Genomic DNA, 6,808 nt, shown 5'->3' on the forward strand with positions numbered 1-6,808 from the left:
GCTCCCCGGTACTGCCCAGGGTGACCTGGCCCGGCTCCCCGATACTGCCCGGTGCAGCCTGGCTCGGCTCCCCGGTACTGCCCAGGGCAGCTCAGCTACCTGGTACTGCACGGGGCGGCCTGGCCCGGCTTAGCTCCCTGGTCCCACCCAGAGCAGCCGGGCCCGGTCCCCCGACACCCCCGGTACCGCCAGGGTTAGCCAGCCCCAGCCGGCTCAGTCCCCTGAACCGGGGCAGCCCACGTGCCCAGCATCACCTGCCTCGGCCCAGGGCCGCACCGCTGCTCCCACCCGGTGCTGCCCGGTTTGGTCCAGCCCCGGCAGCGGGGCGTCCAGCGCTGCGCCCTCGGTACTGCCCAGCCTGTCCCTGGCGCCGGGATGCCCCAGCCTCTCGTCCTGGTGCTGCCTGCTCCCCACCTGCCTCAGTTTCCCCCATGCACAGCCCCAGCGCGCCATCCCCGCAGAGAGGGACCCGCAGCTACTCCCTGCTCACCAGGCACTGCACCCTCGGCCGGGTCGGCTGCCAGATGCACTGTGGGTGCCCAGGAGCGCTGCTCCGGGCGGGAGACATTGGGGGACACCTCTCCACTGCGTCGCCCTCTCAGGGCACTCTGGGCTCCGGGGACTTGGTTTTGCAGGGCAGATTGCAGATTGCAGGGGGTGGGTAAAGTGTCGGCCGGTTCCCAGGTGATTTTTGGGGCCAGCCTCGCGTTGGAGAGGGGTGCACGAAGCCAAGGCAGGGCCGGCAGGGTCCGGGTGCTGCTCAACCCCTCTGCTCTTCCTCACGGACGTGCCGGGTGCCTAAGGGGATTGGGCTACTGCTGGCTGGCAAAGGGGGATCTTGGCACATCAAGTCGCTGCCATACCTGCCCTCTGGCATCTTGTCGCCCAGGAGTGGGGCAGAAAGAGGGGAACACGCTCTAGGGTGCGAGAAGGGGTAAGAGCCTGCACCCAGCTTGTTGCTTTGGGCTACGCTGGGTGTCCCCCTTGCCTGCGAGTCTGTGCTCCGGCTCCACCCCGCTGGCACCCCATGCTCCTGCATGCCCTCGGGCACCAAAATGCCTTGGAGGAGCCCAGCCCAAAATGCCCATGCAGGAAACCAGCCCCACAGGTACCTCTGGGACTGTCCCATCAGCRAGGCCAGCCGCAAGCGGGCATGGGCCACCCAAAGGCCCACGGGGCTTCCCTCCTGCCTGCGTGGGATGGGGCCCTCCTGTGCCCGGGTCTCCTGCCAGGAGCGTGTTTACACGCAGGATCATGCTAACCGTGTGAGTCATTGTGTCCCGAGTGAATTATTTATCCAGCGCTGCAGGTGTGCAGGGGCAGCAGGTCCGTTCCGCACCAGCTCACATCCCTCCGCGCGTCGGGAGGCTGGAGGAGCGCCCAGGGCACYCTCTGCTCTCCCGTCAGCAGCGCTGGGCATCGCGGTTCACGTGATGGCTTGGCCCCTGCTGAGGCTTTTTCTGGCAGCGGGATGTGCTTAGGGGTGGCTGCTGGCTCAGGAGCCCCATCGCCTCGCTCACCCGTGCACGGGAATCGCTGGAGAGGTGCTTTTTAGCTTGGAAATGGGATATGTGTGATCACGTAACATGAGCGTGCGTCCGCTGCCCGTACTGGAAGAGAGCTAGYCAGCTCAGCCCTCATCCCGCAGCAGAGCCCACAGAGAAAGGAGCCTTCGGGAGGCAAGTTTTCCTCTGCTGTGAGACAGTTTCTTGGTGATTAYAGGGAAGTTCAAAGCAGTCTTGCTGGTTAAAATGGGTTCTTAGCGGCTCTCTGATCTCCAGTTCTGCTTACCCTGCCTGGGCAGTGGGATAAACCTCCTCCCAAGGCCTCCTGTCCTTGCATCTGGAGCCCTCCCTCCGACGCCTCCCGCTCTGCCCAGGGTGCCGATGGTGACAGTCTCCGCTTGGCTGATCAGAGGCCGGAGCATGGACTAATCCTGGGGCTGCCGCTGTCCCCTGCCCGCGGTGGCCTTGCTTGGTTGGGTTGGCATCCAAGCAGGGCCTGAGCGATGCCCGGCCTGCAGTGGGGATTCGGGGTGTCCTTCGGGTGCTGGCTCCCCTGCCCGCTGTCGGGTGAGGGCTTTGCCTGCTGCAGCGGGGATGCTCTTGGCTGGCTCCAGCTCSCCTTAGGCAGACTGGGAATCGTGTCACGGTGCCCCTGCTCTGGCTCTTGCCCCGATGGCTCCTGTGCCGGCAAAAGCACCTTCGTGCAGCCCTGGGTGCTGCTACCGCTGGGTACCAACGCTGGGCTGCTGGGCACGGCCCCAGCGCGGGGCAGAGCCGTGCACGCGTGGGGAGAGGGCTGYGGTCCTGGGGCAGGCGGCTCTGCGGGGCGGCAGAGGAGAAGGGGGCCCCGGCATGCCCCTGCTGCTCACCCCCTTCCTAACTCTGCCGCCCCGCCAGCCTCCGCAGAGATCAGCTGGGCAAAGGACAAGCGGAGGGTGCAAGAGGCAGATCGCTCCGGCCTCGGCTCCCAGTGATGCTTCGTCCCAAAGTTTTCCCCGTATTGCACCATGCAGTCGGCCTTGGCCTTCGGTGCCCTCTGCATTGCCCTCGCAGGCAGTGGGTCATAGGGCTGGGAGGGAAGAGGTGACCGTCACTGCATCCGCTGGCCCTTGGGGTGGCCGGAGCGGCCGGGCGAGCCCCAGGGCCGGGATGCTCTGAACAAACAATTTGCGTTATCACGAGGTCTTGTGATTTCTGCTGAAGCTCCCCAAGGCTGCAAGGGAGGCCGGAGCCGGGCTGCGGGCCCTTGCATCACCCGTTCAGAGTTTCCTCCCCATCATGTGAGGACGGGCTGGTGAATCAGGGAAGCCGAGAGGAAGTGAAAATAAAAACAGTGTCTGGACAACAGAGCTGATGAAGCACATCCGAAGGGTGGAAGGGAAAAGCATCGTGTCTGTCGCCCAGGAAAAGTTCCTGACTCGGTGGCCGGGGCTGTGTGCGGCTCCCTGATGTGTGGCTCGGTCCCGACCCCTGCAGYCCGGCCCCGTCACCACTCAGGTCCTGTCCGCTGTGACATGCTGTGAAAGCACCTGCAGTTTCAGAGAGCTAGAAACCACCTGCCTAATTTGCCTAAAGGAACTGTTTTAGCAAAAACTCCCTTGGTGATTGAAATCCCCCTGCCAGGGTGGGCCACGGCATCCCCCAGCATTTTGCCTTCATGCTGCTCAGGCCAGGGTTGTGACGGCCCGTGCAGGGCCCAAATCCCTGCCGCGGTGCCACCGGTGATGGCAGCCCCAGGCACCAAGGCCRTGGGGATCCCTGCTGCTGGTGAGGGGAGGGCTCCCGTGTGTGGGGGGCAAGCTGGAGCCCCGGGCATGTCCACCGGGGTCCTGGGCAGCTCAGCTGAACGCGTGTGCCTGGCATCGTGCCCCTGGGGCATCCTGTACGCTGGGCATCGTGCGCCCTGGGCATCCTGCGCCTTGGGCATCCTGCGCCTTGGGCATCATGTGCTCTTGGCATTGTGCATCCTGGGCATCTTGCACCTTGGGCATCGTGTGCTCTTGGCATTGTGCATCCTGGGCATCTTGCACCTTGAGCATCGTGTGCTCTTGGCGTCATGTGCCCTGGGCATCCTGCACTTTGGGTATCTGGTGCCCGATGCATCGTGCGCCCTGGGGATGCCCCACGCACAAGGAAGAGGCTGGTGTGGTTCTGGTGTCACCAGAGCCCTGCCTGGACGAGGCTGTGGCTGAGTCTGTGCAGCCCTGGATTCTTCCCCAGGAAGGGGGTACACGGGCCACCAGACCCGACTCGCCCGGCAAGTCCATCTCCCTTCCCTTGTCCTGACCCCGACCGTGGGGCCCTGCTGTGAGCAGGAGCAGGGAAAACCTGTTTGGAGCTTTACTGTCCTTCGAAGAGCTGGAGGGGGAGGGGGTTGTTCTTTGGGGTTATTTCCCCAAGGAAGGGACAAGGCCAGTGGGATGGAAGCAATGAAAAATATGTTGTTTTACCAATGAAGCGTGGCTTTGACCCGAGTGTCCGTTTGCTGCTCCCTGGCCTCCCTGTGCACAAATGAAGCCGTTGGTAAGGACTTGTGCTGCTCAGCATATTTATCTGCATGTTCTCAGTTTACGTATTTTTCTGTTAGAGAACAGCGATGAGAACATGTTTCGGAGACCAGATGATTAGCGTCTTGGGGGGGCTCATTTCTTTTATTCATTCTTTTTTTTTTGCATGCTCAGGTCAGGCTTCTTTTGAATAGAAACCGAAATTCAGAGAGCATGGTTTTCCAACCGGATTTGAGATGACAGAGGTTTTAGATGTATGCTGGCTTTGGAAGAAACAAATTAAGAAAATTTGAGTGTGTGTTTGAACATGACTGATTTATAACCCCGAGGATGCACTGGCACCATTATGGAGCTGAACTAATGGTCTCTTCACCCCCAGTCTTTAAAGCTTCTAGAGCTAATAGACCTCATCCTCTGCTGCCAGGCTTTATTTAGAGATTAAAAGGAGCGTCTGCACCGCCAAACTCTTCTGTGTGCACGCGATTCCTCCACTTTGAAGGGACTAAATGAACTGAAACAGTCAAAAGACTTCACAGGGGCCCGCGGTTTCCCCACTTCGGGGCTGCAATTTGCACTGATCGTGGCAGCCTGAGCTGCTCGTGTCCTGCTGTAAACAAATGTAAGAGATCACATGGGGCTGGGCATTAAGAGATTATCCTGATTAAAAATAAACCTGCTTTTAAAAAACAGTATGTTATGACGATGCACCTCAGCTAAATAAGGCTGGGATTTAAAAGGTGTATATTTTTACCTAGTTTTATAAAACGCCGATGATGTTTTGCAAAGGTTTCCCCAACCAGGTTGCGATTTTCCGCATCAAAGCAATTATTTTTTGAAGGTTTCCACGGACGCAACCCAGGTGTTTCTGGAGCGTGTTGAGCGTGCCCGCGTGCACGAGCTGCAGCCCTACTGGCGCACTGAACGGACGGCCCAGGACAAGGGGGACCCAGTGCTTGGTGCCGGTGCCAAAGGCCAGGGGAAAGGCTCGATGCCTTCTTCGCTCCGGTTTGCACTGTTTGGGCCGGCCACTGGGTCAGGCCTCCTGGCGCCCAGCCCAGCGGGGAGTGAAGCATCGCCCACGGCCGAGGAGGGTCGCGTTGGGGAGCACCAAAACCAATGGGACACACGCAGCTGTGTGCCCACTGGGACCTGACGGGATGCGCTGAGGCTGCTGGGGGAGCTGGTCCCCTCTGTATCATCTTGGATAGATCGTGGAGGTCTGGGGAGGTTCCTGCTGGCTGGGAAAAGGCAAGTGTCACGCCGATCTGCACGGAGGGCAGGAGGATCTGGGGAGCAACGGGTCAGCCCCACCACAGTCCCTGCGAAAGTGATGGAGCAAATCCTCCTGGGAGCCGTTTCCAAGGGGGTGAAGGGCAGCAAGGTGGCCGGGAATGGCCGGAACGGGTTTACCAAGGGCAAACTGAGCCCCACCAACCTGATTGCCTCCTACGATGCGACGACTGGCTGCGTGGACAAGGGGAGCAGTGAATGTGGTTTTCTTTGGCTTTAGCAAGGACTTTGACACGGTCTCCCATAGCATCCCTCTAGCCAAACTGGGGAGGTCTGGGCTGGATAACGGACAATAAAGTGGGTGCGAAATTGGCCCCACTGTGGGGCTCAATGAGGGGTGATCAGTTGTACCAAGCCCAACTGATGGCCAGTCGCTCGTGGTGTCCCCCAAGGGTAAATACTGCGGCCAAGACTGCTTAATGTCTTTATTGATGACTTGGAAGATGCAAATACGAAGTCCTGCACCTGCTCTGGAGTAATCCCATGAGTGGGACAGGCTGGGGCCACCTGGCAGAAGAGACCTGGGCGTCCTGGTGAGCAGCAAGCAGCAGGACCAGGGCTGGGAAGGCCAACTGCGTCCTGGGCTCTGTCAGCCAGTGGGTGGCCAGCAAGGTGAGGGAAGGGATGTTCTCCCGGTTTTGGTGTTTGCGAGCCAGACGCTCCTCAGAGGGGCACAAGGACGGGACGAGAAGCAACAGCATTAGCTGGAACAAATTCCCACCGGATGAAACACTTTTTCCTCCTTGAGGGTGGGCAGTCGCTAGGACTGGGGCCACCCTTGGAGATCCCCAAGCCCCAACGGGACGTGGCCCTGGCCCCCCATGGCCTCGCTGGGAGCAGCGTGGGGCATACTGGGGCCACTGGGAGCGGTCTGGGGGCACTGGGACGGGTGGACACCGAGGGCACTGGGAGCAGTGGGGAGCGATTGGGACCCCTCAGGGTGGACACCGAGGGCACTGGGAGCAGTGGGGAGCGATTGGGACCCCTCAGGGTGAGTACTGGGAGCCGTGTGGAGGCACTGGGGTCACCGGGAGCCGTGAGGGGACACTGAGGGCCCCGGGACCCCTCGGCGTGGGCACTGGGGGCCCCCGAGGTCCCTCCCCGGGCTGCGCGGCCTGGACGGCGAGGCGGGCGCTGGCGGCGCCCCCGGGTGGACGGTTGAGGTGGGCCCTCGCCTTGCCTGTCGTTGCCTCTTTAAGGCGCTGCCCTCCCCACAAGACTTCCCCATCCCCACGCCGGCTTCTGATTGGCTGGGCAGCCCGCCGCGCGCGCCGAGCTCAGCGCACGGCAGCACGCAACGCCGGCCAGCCCCGCCCACCTCCTCTCCCCCCCCTCCCCTCCCGGCGCGCGTCCCTCTGACGAGACCCCATTGCAGCCAATCCGCGCCGGGCTGCTGGCCCCACGGTTCCGCGCGGGAGGCCAATCGGGAGCGCCGAGGCGGGCTGCAGATTTGCATAATAATAGAGGGGCGTGGCCGGGTGAGGAAGGGCGGCGGAGGGGCCGGCG

General features: G+C 61.8%; 1 protein-coding gene across 1 annotated transcript in view; it reads left to right on the plus strand.

Annotated features, from left to right (window-relative positions):
- Positions 1-6,758: 6,758 nt before the first annotated feature.
- The window catches only part of HMG20B (high mobility group 20B), a 9,320-nt gene continuing 9,270 nt past the window's right edge, over positions 6,759-6,808 (plus strand). The window contains exon 1 of the mRNA XM_026068999.1: positions 6,759-6,780. The gene's annotated coding sequence lies outside the window, so the exon portion shown is untranslated. The remainder of the gene's footprint in view (positions 6,781-6,808) is intronic.

Source organism: Apteryx rowi, unplaced genomic scaffold (genome assembly GCF_003343035.1).
Source record: "Apteryx rowi isolate R43461 unplaced genomic scaffold, aptRow1 scaffold_283, whole genome shotgun sequence".
Classification (NCBI taxonomy): Eukaryota; Metazoa; Chordata; class Aves; order Apterygiformes; family Apterygidae; genus Apteryx; species Apteryx rowi.